At 44.1% G+C, this 17,602-nt stretch overlaps 1 protein-coding gene and 1 pseudogene across 1 annotated transcript in view; both read left to right on the top strand.

Annotated features, from left to right (window-relative positions):
* LOC126416683 (prostaglandin reductase 1-like) overlaps positions 1 to 17,602 on the top strand; it is a 279,661-nt gene that overhangs the window by 191,992 nt on the left and 70,067 nt on the right. The window lies entirely within an intron of this gene.
* LOC126416681 (prostaglandin reductase 1-like) lies at positions 7,007 to 15,067 on the top strand (annotated as a pseudogene).

The following is a 17,602-nucleotide window of genomic DNA, read 5'->3' on the forward strand; positions in this document are numbered from 1 at the left end:
TCCTTTGAAGATAGCAATCTACCAGTTGTAGAAAGTGTGTGCTAGAAGAAACAAACTCTAGCCTCATAGCGGCTTCTGCTTTATTTCTCGAGCCATGAGGTGGGCGGCTAACGACATATGCAGGAGAAAGCGCTGTTGGGGTAGTCGTGTGTCGTGTCAAGAACGCAGGTTTAAAACAAACTTTTTTTAGTGGAAGAGAAGATGTTTTTGTTGCGACTGGAAACAGAAGGAGGTGCGTTATCTTGGCGGAATTCTCTATCTGGAGAGAATCTTCCGATTGGGCAGAACCCCTTCTTAATTTTGCAATTGGAAACTAGCTCTGTTTTGGCGAGAAGGAGTTAGAAGTTCATAAGAGAACGTCATGGGGACGTCGTAAGTCATCTGGAAGTGGGGGTGTCCACATCGACTTACGGTTTCAGTGCAGAGGTGTCTGCATCACACTGTGCTTCGGTCGGATCGAATGTTTGGATGGTTGCTATAGAGGACATATCGACTTGGTGTTGCATCGCAATTGGGCCTCCAGCATCCTAGTGTTGCGACAGAATGCTGACGACCTCGCCCTCACAAAAGGCCAGCACTACTGCAGCTTACAGTTGGTGCAATAGCCGTACTCATGTTGAGCATAATTCGCTGCATCGGCAGCGGGTTTTCCACGCGTCTTGCCAGATGGATTTCTTGAAGTAAATTTGCAACTCGATGGCTAACGTCAGGACTAACCTACGTAACTTAATTCGCTATCAGTATGAAGAAATATACAATATGTAAACAGCTAAGAAGACTCATGGCATAGTGATAAACTCTTCCACTTGCGTCTCATCTCTAACACTGCGGCTGTCTAAATTCGTTTCCTCATTTGGTACCTGCATAGGAATGACATACCGCTAAACAACACTGTTAGCACAAGGTATTGTTCAAGCTGACAGTGATTCGACAAGAAAACAGGGAGCAGAACCCTGCAAGAGAAACCGAAGACTCGCAGTGCAATTCAATCTGCAGGGAAGCAGAAAGTACAAAATCGCATAGAGATGAGTATGGGAAAAACACAACACGTGGCTGGCATGGATGGGTGACAGTTGAGCATACACAAACAACGCCTGATCCGAAGTGCAACGCGATATCTAAAGGTTTTAAACTCAGAACTGCCCAGTCCACCTTACTGTCACCTCTACGTAAACACTTTCATCAGCAGGTGTGCCCATACAACGATTCACATGTGCAGCCCATTGCAGCTGTCCATGCTAGTTTACTGAGCTATTCGTGTCAGCTCATCTCCCTCGATCACAATGTCTATTGCTGAACACACTAAATCCTTCCCCAAGAGAAGGCTTTGTAGAACTTGAAATGGCCAAGCTTGAGCCGTGTCCTTCAGTGCAGACTTAGATTCGGTGCCAGAGACCTCGACAGTTGACCAACTACCAAAAGAGACAACGCCAACATTGCTGGCTCTGCTGGATGTGTGGAAAGGACTGTAGGCTGAGGGACTGGTTGGTCCACCAGCAATGGCAGATGCGATGCCATATCCACTGGCGAGGGAAGAGGAGGCAGAGGACATGTCAAAATCCATGGGTTCCACATCACTAGGTGTGGGAGCGAACCTTGCTGGTGCCTGAGGCCGTAAGAGAATGGAGGGCAGCAGATGTTGTTAATGATCTGGAAGGAGAAACACACCGCTGCATGTGGGAGCCTGGCCAACAGGAAGACAGTGCCAGAGGCGACCCGATGTGCTGCAGGTGCCACTGAGTTGCACAGTTAGTTAGCTGCTACCAGCTGACACCCACCGCAAACAACTGCTGATCTTTATGGCTGAGCACAACACCTGGCAACCATCCCTGCTGGCACCTAAAACCTGGCACCCAAATGGCAGCAGCAAGATGCTATGGTCCAAGGCACAACACATGCTGGTGACCCCACTGTTAGCACCTATGCAAACGTTGCGCCATTCTACACCTGTTAACAGGGATCAACATGGTATGCATCCAGGAAACCTATCACGGCATCGTTGAGGGATGAGGCAACACAGACTTCTTCATTTGGGTCTTGAATGTCCGCATGAAGCACTCCACTTCCAAAATAGGTTGTAGGTTAGGTGTTACCAGCAAAGGGGAGAAGTGGCGAGTTGACACAGCCTGGTTCTGTGCAAGCCAACACCAGATGTTCAGTATCGTGATAAGTCACTGACCAGTACGTGTGATGTCATGCCAACACCTGCATACAAGTCATACCACAGTGAGTGCGATACAGTATGGGAGGGGGGAGGGGGCGGACGACCCCTTTTTAGGTTAACTCCCCTGTGGTAACCAAGAAGACTTCCTGGACTTCGTTGAGATGATAGTGCAGGAGAAGAAACATATACCGCCCTGCTGAACAAAACGAGATCCTATCTGGCCAACACATCTGGGGAACCGACGACATTTTCCGGAAAAGCGGGACGGCGGTCATGTCGGTCATGCTGTCAACGTCCAACGTGAACACAAGACCTTTCTACCAATTAAACTGCAGATCGAGCCCGCCAGCGGCCCCAACAGTGCATCAGCATTTGCATGATGAGTATTGGAGTGTTAATTACTGTAACAGCAATAGTTACTAAGAAAGCAGGTTTGGCTCTGCAATCGGTGTGCAGTCCTATCTGGTAGCTGCAAAACAGGGTAAAATGAGGAAACCAACGACTTGTGGTCAGTGATGAGAAGTAATTTTGCACCATGCAAGAAAACGTGAAACATTTTAACACTGAAAACAATAGTCAACGCCTCTTGCTCCACAGGCCAGAGTTATAACAGGATACTCACCTCCTAGGTTAGTGAGTCTGCATATAGGGTAGCATGTATGGGACAGTCAAAGCGACACTTGCGTAAGAGACTCTTTAAAATTGGCAATCCAGGCCGCATACGACTGCCTGGGCACTAGTAGTGCAGGTTAAGCTGATACAGTGCCAACACCACATGGGGCTTAAAGTCCGAAATACTAAATAAGAAAGTGCTGAAGTTCGTCAAAGAGGAGTTCCTCCTGCTCACTGCAAGGTTTCAACTTTTGCACAAGTTCACAAAACCCCACACTGCTGGACAGTAACATGGCGGATTTATAGATTGGATAGATCGTACGCCTTGCCTGGCAGTGCAGAAAAACCCGGCGCAGGTAATTCTCCCATCTTTCCGTAGCCTCGCAACCGGTAAATGGAGTCCGGGGAAGAAAACTGGACAGCGGGCGCCTGGTCCACCACGTGTGTGGTATAGGCGCAATGTGTTTCTGCATTCTGGTTTATCAACGCCTGCATCTGATTCTGTGGCTCCTTCTGCAGGTGCAACTGATCCTGCAAGAACTGCTGGAATGCTAGGTTCATGGTGACCCAAAATTATCACCGTGGAAAAGAAAGAAAAAGACAAGGGCGACACACTCATAAGAACACGTTTCTTCGCCGCTTCAGTATCTGCACAGGCATGACAACGCCGCTAAGTAACACTGTCGGGAGAAGGTATTGTACGGGCAGACAATGCCTCGACAAGCCCCGTGAGAGGAAACGAAAACTCCCCACGCGAGTCAGTCTATGGGGAAACATGAAGTCCGAAACGGTGTGGAAATGAGTACGGAATAAACACAAAAAGCGTCAGATGTGGGCGGCTGACAACTTAGCAGATGCAAATCATGCATGGTGTAAACCGCAACGTGAGATCAGCGGTGGCTTAGCACTGCGTTAGAAGCGCTACGCGTGGTTAATTATCGCCCGTAGGTCGTAGTCTGCAGGAAAAGTACAGTTGTGTGTGTCACAGACTATTACAACTTGCCATGGAATGGCTTTGGAAAAGCGACTGATTGTATCAGAGACAATACATTCTAAATAACTCTACAACTGCGATTTTTGGGATTGTATCATACCCTACATTTTTATATTCCTTCCTACATTGAAAGTAGATAAGGCTAGAAACTTCATAAATATTATACATAACTATTGCACTTTAGCTTTATGGAATCAACTCTTTTGCAGCATTGTCGGAGGTGTAAGATTGAAAACACTGAATGTGTAAAATTTTTGAAAACTGTTCCTGATTCCACCTACCCTAATCCCAACACACCCACTGGGCGAACTTGGGAGGCCCTGTTATAGTAATTGTCATTTCGGCACACGTGCTACTTTTTAAGTTAAGGTCTTCCCTTACAACATGATGTGGACTGGATTTAAAAATCAAAACATAGATGATTTTGAAATTTTACTGGAAACAATTGAAAAATGCTTGAAAGCAATGTAATATTCTCTGACGAAAAGAAGAAACTCTAATAAAATGCAAACTAGAGACCTGACGTAACATAAAAGGTATCTAAGCATCCATTTCAGTACATGGTCTGAGAGTTGTTTGAGTGAAGTAGTGGAGACACTTCTTCGGAATCGTCGCTGCTTAATACCTTGATTTCAATTTTTTATGGTAGGTTTCTTGTTTATCATTTGCATTAGTTGTCGATGCATTAGCAGATCACTACTTTCTTTGTAGCTTACAGTCACTAAACCCTTCCAACTTCTAACTGTCGAGCTGTTCCATAGTGCTGTGTCTCCACCTTTCGGCTTCTTGCATGTTTGGTACTGGCCTTACGTCCTTGGATGAAAGCAGTTTAGGAAACGGAAGGAGACACAAGGAAAGGCAAAACATTATCTATGAAAAATCAATTGAATATCCGATGGATAAATTTCATTTTCTTCTTCTGCAGATTCAAATACTGGGTGATTATAATTAAACTTTCGAAAGCCTGCCGCGGTAGCCGAGCGGTTCTACGCGCTTCAGTCCCGGAACCGCGCGACTGCTAAGGTTGCAGGTTCGAATCCTACCTCGGGCATGGATGTGTGTGATGTCGTTAGGTTAGTTAGGTTTAAGTAGTTCTAAGTTCTACGGGACTGATGACCTCAGATGTTAACTCCCATAGTGCTCATAGTCACGTGAAACTTTCAATACGTTGCAGAAATAACACCAGTGATCAGAATGACGTCAAACTGCAACGGAATATTATCGGAGAAGGGGGGAAATGTATGGCACAAGAAAAAAAATAGTGTGAAAATTGATCAATGGATGGCACTGTACGTGCCAGAATCCGTAAATGAAAATCCCTGTCATGGCGACGACCCACTGAAGTTGGTATAAACACACCGGGTACACGGATTTTCCTCCTTTCGCGTCTGCAACGTTCGCCATAACTGCCTCAATGCAGGATCGCGCTCTGCTTGCAAAGCTCTATTACAAGAATGATGACTGTGCACACGTCGCTCTGTTGAAGTTCCGGACACTGAAGGGTTTGAAAAAAGGCGTTGGTCCGATGACTGCCGTGGATCTGGAGAAAATGATTCGGAAATTCGCAAAGACGGGTTCTTTTGGTATGCAGCCTGGTAGAGGGATGAAACGAACTGATTCGACGTTAGTGAAAGCAGTGGCCACAGCAATGCAGGAGGAGATGAGTGGTGGTGTGCAAACGTGTAGTACGCGGAGAATTGCCCGAACATTGGACATACCGGTGAGCATGGTGCATAAAATCCTACGAAACATCCTTCTTTGCTGTCCATTCAAAATTACCTGTGTGCACGAGTCACTTCCTGTTAACCTGCCAGCAAGAGAGACCTTTGCTTTAGAAATCTTGCTCACATGGAAGTGGACAATGATTGGCCGTGGAAGATTTTGTGGATAGACGAAGCCCACTTCCATCTGACAGGATATGTCAATACATAGGATTGTCGAATATGGGCAACGGAAAATCCACACGAAAATCAACCAGTACCACTTCATCCTGAACAGGTCATTGTATGGTGCGTGTTTACGGCATCATTTATCATAGGACCATACTTTTTCGAAGAGACAGGTGCTTCCGGTCCTGTTACCTGTGCTGTCACTGGTAAGCGCTACCAGTGTCTTTTGCGCAACCACGTCATTGCAGCTCTCCAACTGCGTGGATGTATGGATGGGATCATTTTTATGCAAGATGGAGCACCTCCGCACTTTGCAAATCCAGTTAAGCAGCTGCTGAAGCGCCATTTCGGAAATGCTAGAATTATCAGCCGCCATTTCCCTACAGCCTGTCCGTCCCGATCACCTGATCTTAATCACAGTGACTTCTGGCTGTGGGCTATCTGAAAGATGTTCTGTTCAGTGTTCGGAATGCAAACTAATCTACACTGAAGGCACGCATTGCGCAACACATTCTGAACGTGACCCCGGAAACACTTCGCTCAGTTGTGGAACATGCTGTTTCTCGATGTGATTGATGCTTTTTTGCGGTTTTTGGCCTCAGGACAGTTAAAAACCAATTTGAGTGAGGCTTTTTATGCGGTTTTTGGCCTCAGGACAGTTAAAAACTGATTTTTCCCATCCACTATGATATGACCTAGCCGTGGTGGATGGGCGTATTGCGTAACTAACAGCATCGCACCTGTACACCCATGCGCACTGAGTAGTACAGTTTGTCTACCGTCAGACGTACACCTTAGGCTTTGTTGTACGATTCACTTGTCATTTGTAGTCGACCACTATTAAATTACGATGCTTACAGCGACATCTATTGCTACATTTTGTAACTGTTAATTTTTCTTCTGCCATACGTTTTGCCCCTTCTCCGATAATATTCCTTTGCAATTTGACGTCATTCAGACCAGTGGTGCTATTTCTACAACGGTTTGAAAGTTAAATTTTATTTATAATCACCCTGCATATCAAAATTAGAATTTAAGAGTGCAATCATAGCTCTTAATACCAAGTTTTCTTACGTTCCGCAGTACTCTGGGCATTATCAGCGCTATTTTATCACATCGTAGGCGACGTTAAGCACAGAGACACCCATCAACGCATTTAATAGGCCCGAGCGATTGCATATCCCGAAATATGCCAGTAATGCCCAGTACTGCTTAGTCATGGATACACAGCAAGCTCTTCCTGCGAGATACGCAAGCCACAGAGATACCACCAACAACTCGATAAGGCCTTGGCGGTCGTTTTATTTAAGCTGCCGCGTTCGAGTCGCCAGAGCAGCACCAGCGACCATGGTGAAGGCACGCAAAATCGTCCTCGCCAGAAGATTCCAGGGAGAGCCTCGACCGGAGGATTTTCGCGTCGAGGACGAGGAGCTGCCACCCCTCAAGGATGGACAAATCCTAGCTGAGGCAGTCTATTTTAGCGTTGACCCCTTCCAGAGGGGTATGGGAGGCACGGAGAAATACGGACAGAAAGTGGGAGACACCATGATCGGGGCCCAGGTACAGGATCTCTGATCTGCTTTCTTTCCTTATCTGACCCAGACTAGTAACCAGTATCTCAGTATGGCCAGCCATATGCAACGATAGTGACGTCATAAAAGTTTTATGTGGAAATAGGAAGATACTGCAAGTGACGCCCTTACTGCTACTGTACTGCGTTTTAATGTTGTGATGCGTCTAGACTCCCACGGCCATCGATGGCCACCGTTTAGAAGTTGCCTGGGCGTTGCGTTTCAAAACACTATCAGTCTGTCCATGTTTACGGTGAGTGCCACAATAAACGCGTGTGAGAATGATGTACTCAGGACTGCATAAGATCAGTGTTTAAGCGATCTGCTTTGTACTGTTACACGCAGAACTTCTATCACAAGTGGTTGTATCACCCTTTTTCTTCTACGCCTGTTACAAAATTATTGAAATACAAGTGAGATAATTGGTGTGATTTCTATAAATATTTGATTCATTGTTACTTCAGGCACCACCAATACATAATAATGTGAGCATTACATTTAGTTTCTCATTTCATCATCTAATTTCATCAGCATCACCTAATTTAATACAACTATACCCAGCCTAATTTTAGTTGTGCTGATATTCAGCTTACAATCCAGTTTGGAGAAATTATGCATTTCATTCAAATTACATCCCAAGTCATTTCACTCTTTGGCAGAATTTCAACGCCACTGGCAAACATTAGTTCCCTTATTTCTCCTTCTGGAACTTTAATTCCATTCCGAAATATCTCCTTAGCTTCTTTTTCTGCTTGCTTAATGGACAGTTTGAATATCATGAGGAATAGCCTACAACCATGTGTCCCTCAAATGGTTCAAATGGCTCTGAGCACTATGGGACTCTACTGCTGAGGTCATTAGCCCCTAGAACTTAGAACTAGTTAAACCTAACTAACCTAAGGACATCACAAACATCCATGCCCGAGGCAGGATTCGAACCTGCGACCGTAGCGGTCTTGCGGTTCCAGACTGCAGCGCCTTTAACCGCACGGCCACTTCGGCCGGCATGTGTCCCTCCCATTCATGTTCTTCGACTCTTACAACTGCAGCTGATTTCTATACAAGTTGTAGGTGACCTTTCACTATCTATACGATATGTCACTGTCTGTGTTGTTCCGAAGTACGATGCACCTGCATGCATGTCCGAACGTATATTGCATCATACTTCGGAACGACACAGATGTTGTATAAACGTATTTATCTGCCGAAACCGGACAAGCAACTTTCAATTAAAATGTCTCCCCTGTACGGGACTGTAATGAATGTACGACTACAGGTTGTAGATACGTGGTTGATGACATCTGGAAGTTTCGGTCTCGCCGTCAACTGTGCAAGGATGAATTCTTGACAGGATGTTGGGATGGATGAGAATCTAGTTGCGTGGGAGATAGTCGTGATTTGATTACAAATTTCACCGAAACAATTTCAAATAATTTTCTCATTCACTTTTTTTTAATTCATTCACCAGACGTACAATTAGTAGATGAATACAGACAATGTCAATTGAATGTACATGAGAAAACATTCGTGTAGTAAACTTCTATGAACACGGGTAGAGAAATGAAAACAAAACTAAAAATATTAATCAGATTTCGAACACAGGGCCCAGAAAGTAAGAATTCTCGACGATAGCCACTGCGCCATTTCTTTGGTTGAACTTATTGCTCGCTAAAAGGCAGATAAAGTACCATGACCGTCGTTTTTTTATGAAACGGTCGAATATCTACGTTTAAACTGAGACTCATGTTCATTTATTTTGACCCCTCTTCCAGTGAGCGAACTTTCTGGAAAATCTGGTTATGCCACTTCTCGTTTAATCCTCATAAATGGAGACACAGTTTAGTTTTCGTTCTAGTGTTAGGTCAATATATTTTCATTGAATTGGTTAGGTGGATTGGGCGGTTGTGATTTGTGAGGTAGAAGCCTTCGGGAGTGTATGCTTTGGTGGTTTTCCCTATAGTGCTGATTAGTTTCTCACTGGGTTGAGGGATAAGTAGGTACTGTTCAATCATGAGTTGAAGATGTTGAGATGGATGAATGGAGGATTGGATATATGGCAAGAGAGGCGGTGTCGTTTGGATAATATAGCAGCTGCCAATGTGGTGGGATAGGTAGAGATCTTGGATATCAGCTGTGTGTACAAAACAAATCAGTGGTGACAGGACGGCTCCATGGAGCACACATGCAGTTTGATGGAAAATTTGAGAGAAGGTGGTGTTGTTTGTTAAACTTGATGGTTGGATTTTCATAAGGAACATATTTATACGAATAAAATTGCTTAAAAGCTTGTAGAAAAGGAGCTTGACTAAGTGATCAGAATGCCACACATGGATAGGAATAGGAGCTGTGAGATATGAAACTTGTTCTGGTGTTCATACAGGAAATGACCAGGTGAATGAACTTGAACATATAAAGATAAATTTGGATGTAAGACACTTTACATTTAGGAAGAAGGGAATTTCTGAGTTTGACCGAGAATCGAGATAATGACCAATACAAAGTACAGGGTCATATAGACTTGCAGCGGTTTGTACAAAGGAAAGTGTAGATTCTTTAACGAGGGGGAATGTCGTAGAGTCACTAGACGAGCGCTCTGTTATGTTTCTTTCCAATAGTGGCTTCAGTATCGCTTGCTGTATTGACACATCAAAATTGGTTCATGTTATCGTGTTTATGAATTGTAACTTGGTAACTAGGCAGGTAATGGATATTTCTATGCTATCATGGACATTTGAGGGCAAGATGAGATTAAATTTGGATTTTAATGGCTAATTACGGTTCTTGAAGGTAGAAGGCGAACATATAGGCTTTAATAAGATTGTTAAGGTGAAAATGGTGTCTTGGAAGCGATAGATAGCTTGGTGCAGGTTGTGAATGGTAAGCTTTGCAATACTTACTTGAGTACTTACTTGAGATTACAGTTAGTGAAGATTGGGTATACCTGCATGACTGATGACAGTTCCAGATTCGTTTAGCATTAAGTAAATTACCCATCTGTCTCTAAAGTGCAAGTGCCATGTACCGTGTCCCACTTGTGGTTCGAACTGACTGAGCGGTAGAGACAACGAGATTCTCTGAGAATTACAAGATTTCATGGAGTGAAAGGAGCTTGGTGAGAAGTAGTTTTAGTCAAGATTTCTTGAAAGAGAGAAGCAGCATTGATTATGTCATCGGGATATTAAAAATTGGTAGGGTCAGATCGGTTGATCAGGGTGTGGATACACTTCTGGTAACCATTCTTAGGTGGCGATAATTATATTACATTAGTTTGGAAAGTGTTAGGGTACTGGGTATTTTGGTGTGAACTTTGTGTGCGGGTTGGGTCACAGTTCCATTTGTATATAAGGCATCTGCATTTATACATCAAGTAAGTTTTCAAATGCTTGCATCAGATAAGAGTGGAGTGCCTTCTCTGGTAGCTGTTGCAGGGAACAGAAATTAGGCGACGTGTGACGAAGGTAATAAACTGGCGCTATCTGTTACTCTCGACTTTAGAGAAGCTAAGGATACTGAGGTCAGTATCAATTATACTGGTGGAGTAGGACTGACCTGCTTAAGGTAGGAACTTGTATGGGATCGATATTACGTATTCTTACGTTTCTTATGTCTTGAGAGTTGCACATTTAGTCGTAGGTTCACTTGTCAAGATTGAGAAATAGGCATGGTACTGCCACTGGTGGGTGAAGTGGGACCCGGCATGCCATGCCACCAGCAGATGTCGCCACTTGTGCTGGTGCTTTGTGTTATGGTGGTGTAACGGTGAGGTCTGCCCACAGGTAGCACGGATTGTGGAGAGCCAGGCTGCAGGTTTCCCAGTGGGGCAACACATCGTGGCCTACTGGGGGTGGCGGGACCGCACAGTGGCTGATGTGGGGCCCGACGTGCCGCCCCCCGTCGTCCTGTCGCCGCCCATGCTGGTGCCAGACCTGGGGGATTTGCCGTTATCCCTGTCCCTGGGGGTGCTGGGCATGCCTGGGATCAGCGGCTACTTCCCACTGCTGGAGGTCTGCCAGCCCAAGGCGGGAGAGGTGGTCGTGGTCACTGCGCCGCAGGCGCTGTGGGCAGCATAGTGGGGCAGATAGCGCTCATCAAGGGCTGCACTGTCATCGGCTTTGCCGGATCTGACGCTAAGGTACGTATTTACATTTTGCTCAACCTGCCTGTAACTTGTGTGTCCATTAGAGAGGGCAAATTTGGCAGGAATGTCATCAGGAGATGGAATATATAATCTCGGAAGTTCCATGCGGCTTTTCGCGGATGATGCTGTAGTATACAGAGAAGTTGCAGGATTAGAAAATTGCAGCGAAATGCAGAAAGATCTGCAGCGGAGAGGCACTTGGTGCAGGGAGTGGCAACTGACCCTGAACATAGATAAATGTAATGTACTACGATTACATAGAAAGAAGGATACTTTATTGTATGATTATATGACTGCGGAACAAATACTGGTAGCAGTTACTTCTGTAAAATATCTGGGAGTATGCCTGCGGAACGATTCGAAGTGGAATGATCATATAAAATTAATTGTTGGTAAGGCGGGTACCAGGTTGAGATTCATTGGGAGAGTTCTTAGAAAATGTAGTCCATCAACAAAGCAGGTGGCTTACAAAACACTCGTTCGACCTATACTTGAGTATTGCTCATCAGTGTGGGATGCATACCAGGTCTGGTTGACGGAGGAGATAGAGAAGATCCAAAGAAGAGCGGCGCGTTTCGTCACAGGATTATTTGGTAAGCGTGATAGCGTTACGGAGATGTTTAGCAAACTCAAGTGGCAGACTGCAAGAGAGGCCCTCTGCATCGCGGTGTAGCTTACTGTCCAGGTTTCGAGAGGGTGCGTTTCTGGATGGGGTATCGAATATGTTGCTTCCCCCTACTTATACCTCCCGAGGAGATCACGAATGTAAAATCAGAGAGATTCGAGCGCGCACGGAGGCTTTCCGGTAGTCGCTCTTCCCGCGAACCATATGCGACTGGAAAAGGGAACGGAGGAAATGGCAGTGGCACGTAAAGTGCCCTTCGCCACACATCGTTGGGTGGCTTGTGGAGTATAAATGCAGATGTAGAAGTAGTGGAGGGTCTTGCAGTGCATAGGTGGGCAAGGGAGTCAGCGAGTAGCTGGAAACGAAGCAGGAAGTAAAATGGGTGTGGATGTTGTTGACAACACGATGCACGTGCATTGTGTTTTATATTTTTCTATAAGTCCGAACAATTCAGCCAGATGATCTTAGTATCAATACTGAAAGATATTAAAGTCGTCTTAAACTGTCAATATTTTGTATTTGCATAAACTCCGACCCTTCACTGTGTGTAACTGACGACGCTGAGTCGGACGAATGCGCGACAGTAGCTAACACTAATCTGAAATTTCTGAGTGACATGACACAAAAAACTACAAGTTAGTGCATTTGGGCACTGGTTGAACATTTTATAGAGAACTGAGAGCCTTACCTGTGGGTTGGGACGAAAGTAAATGTGCTGAGTCGTAGCCAGGTGTAATATCGTAGACATTGGAAAGACGAGACGTCGAACAACCTCAACATCTGCTTACATCATACTGGCACTAAGATGGTGTTTAACGTCTTATGTTAGTTCATTCGAGATTATTCCTGACAAATACATACTCAGATTACTATACAGCATTCAGTTGGGTTGTATTGAGTCCGTGGGACGCTTTAGAAGTGAGGCATGCTTTCATCTTCAGGCGAAAACCGAGGGATGATGGACTGATTTGTGAGATGTACTTTTCAAGTATTCTTGGCTCTCGTTTGTCTATGGAGGGTTGGGCCTCTGGGTCAGTCCGGCAAATGCTCTCGTTGGTCCAATAACTTCATCAATTTTTCTGTGGATCTGAAGTCGTGTATGTTTCCAGTCGGCATTTTCTCACCAATAAAAATGTATGCTCTATGTGATAGCGCAGTGACAAAAAATTGGCTAAAAAGGGTCTCAAAATGACTGAAAAGAACTTACAATGACTGCCAAAAATTATTTGAATCTGGAGAGACTGAAAATTTAGTAACATATTTCTTATAACATTTTTACCCTTTCAAGATACAGATCATAAGTCGCGAGTTTTCGTTGAACTGCGATCGATGACCAAAGCATCCAGAAAAAATGAAAAGCAAACAGTTATCTTTTAATCTATATTATTTGTTTGTTATTGATATGTATCAATGTATATGAATCCGTTGATAGACACAAATAGTCAAAACTTTATACTGTTCTACAGATTTCGTTTTATATAAGCAGCACACGCTGCTTTAGCAGGTAAAAGTAGGGAAGCGCGGGAAAATGCTCGTGTCGGGGCACAAAAGAGGCGAGTATGTTCCTCTTTAAAAGACTCTGACAGAAAAGTGGGGAACAGGTGTCTCAATCCTCATCCCGCGTTTCTAACTGCAAATTCTGGCATTGGAACACAGTCACACTTTTTGTGCCTAAAGAGAGCAACACGGAGAGGGTAACAGTAGAAGAGAGACAGTGTCAGCGTAAGAGAAAGTCAGAGGAGACAGTGATGTTGGAAGAGAGATGGATGAAGACAAAGGGCGCGGGAATCAAAGGGAGAGAGAGGAGATACTGATGGACAGTGACAGACAGAGGCAGTAAAAGAGACATGGTAGGAGAGAGAAGCAGTAGGAGTAAAAGAGAGAGGGGAAACTGGAAACGAAAAATACAGATGAGTGGAGACCATAAATAGACTTGGTGGGGTGGTAGACCTGCACCGTCCCAGACCGGCCAACTTCAACAAGTAGGTAAAGGGGACGGCATATTTTAGATGGAAATTTTAAACTCGGGGTGTGTGCGAAGTATTAAGTTACATCACCAGAACTTTTAAGCTGCTGAGGTATGGTGGACACAATAGCAATGCGCAAGGAAGACTAAAGGAGACAGTGTAAGTGAAACAAGAGACAGTGCCAGTGGAATATAGTGTAAATCAATGGAAGAAAAAGGAGATAGTGCAAAACAGGCAAATACAGACAGTCGTAGTGAGATGGAAGTGAAGTATGAAGGTATGTACAAAGAGAACCTGATTAAAGAGACATATAATTTTCTGTAATAAAATGGCATGAATATACCAGCATTCCAAAATTTTTGGCGAGGAATATGTAATGAGGAATGAAGCAGCTGATTCTCCACTTTATTGTAAGAATCTTGTAAAGAGGCACATATTTTTGAGCTCTGAGAAGAGCATTTCTTCGCAGGTAATTTACCGTATCTGTTAACCTACCGTAACTATCGTTTTATAAGAATATATTTCTGTTTACACCAAGACAGGAATTCATTGTTTTTCGCAGCTAATATAAGTCTGAGATAAGTAAGCAACTTAGCAAACAGGTTCAAGCAACATCTTGTACTGCTATGATACATGTCCCTTGTTCTCAGGTGAAATGGTTAAAAGAGGAGCTGGGCTTCCATCACGCGTTTAACTACAAGACTACAGACGTGTCCACCGCTCTGAAGCAGGCTGCCCCAGATGGTGTCGACGTGTACTTCGACAACGTGGCGGGCGACATGAGCACTAAGGTCATCAGCCATATGCGCTACCGTGGTCGCATCGCTGTTATCGGCGCCATCTCTCAGTACAATGAGTCTCAGTCCCAAAAGTTGGTCACCCTGCCGTTCACGTTTCTTGTCAATCAACTTCGCATTGAGGGCTGCTCCTATATGCGGTGGCACGACCGCTGGGACGAGGGAATCACCCAACTGCAGCAGTGGATAAAAGAGGGTAAACTCAAGTACAGGGAAACTGTGAGCCACGGCTTTGCCAATACTCCCAAAGCCTTCATCGGTATGCTGAGAGGCGAGAACTTTGGGAAAGCTGTTGTCAAATTGTGAACACTCCTCATCTATCAAAAGTGGAAAAAGTTTTGTTCGATTTAATTCAAATGTTCACATCTTTAATATATGTGTTAGTATAAAAGTTGTTAGTAAGAAGTTAAAGAGTTCTTGACTGATTTACTTCAAATTTTTACGCTAATCTCTAATAAATGTTTGGACAGATATGGGTTATATGTTTTTTGATATATATGTTGAATAAACATTTACGAGTATACAACACGTAAACAGAAACATTGTTCGCAAATACCTTGAAAAGTTCTTGACAGTTTTATTTCTAATTTTTACGCAATGTTCTGGTAGCATTCGGTCACACATAGGATATATATTTTTGTAAACAACAATGTACATTTGTCTTCTTAAAACTGATGCGGGAAAGGAAAAGCTGTGCTGTGAAAATGTGCTGTTTCGTTCTTTTTCTCAGTGTCAGTTTCAAATTATACACTAGGGCACTTTAACCATTAGACAAATTCATATCAGGCAAATTGTCTCTTCCACATATTTTCTTGCACCTTCTATATAAATTTAAACAAAATTTGTGTACGTAGTATTGTGCGGTTTTGTTTTCTTCGTCACATTCAGTTTCAAGAGGAAACAGGAATGTTGTTTTTATAGCTTATCGACTTATGATTTGAGTACTAGTATGGAATCTGTGTCATCTGAAGGTTTGCAACCCTACCTGGTTATGGACTAAAACTATGCGAAACACTGTCAGTGAAGCTACCGTCCTCTCTGATCCAGCAGTTTTACACATCTCTCGTGTACCCCTTACTTTAACAATCCTAACCGATTTATCGATTCATTTTAAGTGTCTTCATTTCTCTGTTGGAGTTCCGTTTCTGTTAACAATAAACAAAACATAAGGTCAGAGAGAGAGGGAAAGTGAAGATGGACACAGAGGAGGAGTGCGGAACTAGTTAACTAAAAAGCAAAGATTGTGTTAATTGTGGCTACTTGTCTTTAGATTAATTCCTAACAGTCACCTTGTCCCAAGCAGACATGCCGCATGTACTAAATGTTAGATAACATTTAACCCCATCACCACCTTTGTAGCCACTGATAAGATAATCGATGCTAACACACCATGTAATGACACCCAGAAGCTCTAAGTTGCCCTGAGAAGATGAGTGGATGATACGAAGCTCAGCGTCTACATTGAGAATAGCCACTTTACTAATTATATCATTGGCGAATAACAAAGAATCACAGCTAGAGATAACAAGTTCACAAAAAATCACGAAAACTCGTTAAACATCATAGTTCTCTCCCTGTGTCACACTCGGGTTAATATGCCGCTGAGGTGTGAATTTTATTTGGTGTTATAGGCAGAAGTTTCTTGAACGTATTGCTGGTTGGTGATGACCACATAAAGAGGGATTCTCAAAATGAATTCAGTGCTGTTGTCAGTATACAGTACCTCCCAAGATGATTCATGTTATAAAACTGCGAGGGGATTCCAAAAAATAAGTTCCAAATGTCATCCCACACTAAGACCATGTATCAAATATTCAAATGTGTGTGAAATCTTATGGGACTTAACTGCTAAGGTCATCAGTCCCTAAGTTTACACATTACTTAACCTAAATTATCCTAAGGACAAACACACATACCCATGCCCGAGGGAAGACTCGAACCTCCAACGGAACCAGTCACACAGACCATGTATCAACGGGGGTGGCGCATTTCCAGGAGAGAGTACATGTTCTGGGTTTCCTGTTGACACACCTTTGCTTCAGCACCGATAACATGTGTGTCACAGTGTGCGAGTGAAGTGTCGTAGCAAATGGAAGTGTATTCCAAACTTGAAGTACATGCGGCTGAACGAGTCCTGTGGTTAATTCAGCCAAATGGCACACAGATTCACCGTGAAAATCTGGCTGTATGTGGACTAAATGCTGTGCTGCATGCAGCCTTATTGAAATGATGTCAACAATTTGACCAAGATCGCACAGCCTTGGGTGATGCTGACCAGGAAGGAGGGCAATCAACATCGACCACAGATGAAAGTATGCAGGTACTTAGGAACTGATGCAAGGCAATGGCAGATATTCTGATGATGAGTACCTCCCTCCACAGGGCCACGTCGCGACAGATAGACCCAAGGCTATCCTGGTGTCTTCGCGGTATTTATGCCATCGCTCTGGCTTTACCAGGCAATGCCGGCCGGAGTGGCCGAGCGGTTCTAGGCGCTACAGTCTGGAACCGCGCGACCGCTGCGGTCGCACGTTCGAATCCTACTTCGGGCATGGATGTGTGTGATGTCCTTAGGTTAGTTAGGTTTAAGTAGTTCTAAGTTCTAGGGGACTGATGACCTCAGACGTTAAGTCCCATAGTGCTCAGAGCCATTTGAACCATTTTTTTTAACAGGAAAATCAATTCCTAATGAGATAAGGGCCAGGCGTTGACCGTAGTAGTGGTTCACCACTCTCTAACGAACCACTAGGATCTTCAGTACCTCATTGCAACCAATTCCTCCCTTGTGTGGAGCTTCACCGAGATGTGACATTTGCATCAGGCACATGTGCGGAATTTAGTATTA

The sequence above is a fragment of the Schistocerca serialis genome, chromosome 8 (genome assembly GCF_023864345.2).
Source record: "Schistocerca serialis cubense isolate TAMUIC-IGC-003099 chromosome 8, iqSchSeri2.2, whole genome shotgun sequence".
NCBI lineage: Eukaryota > Metazoa > Arthropoda > Insecta > Orthoptera > Acrididae > Schistocerca > Schistocerca serialis.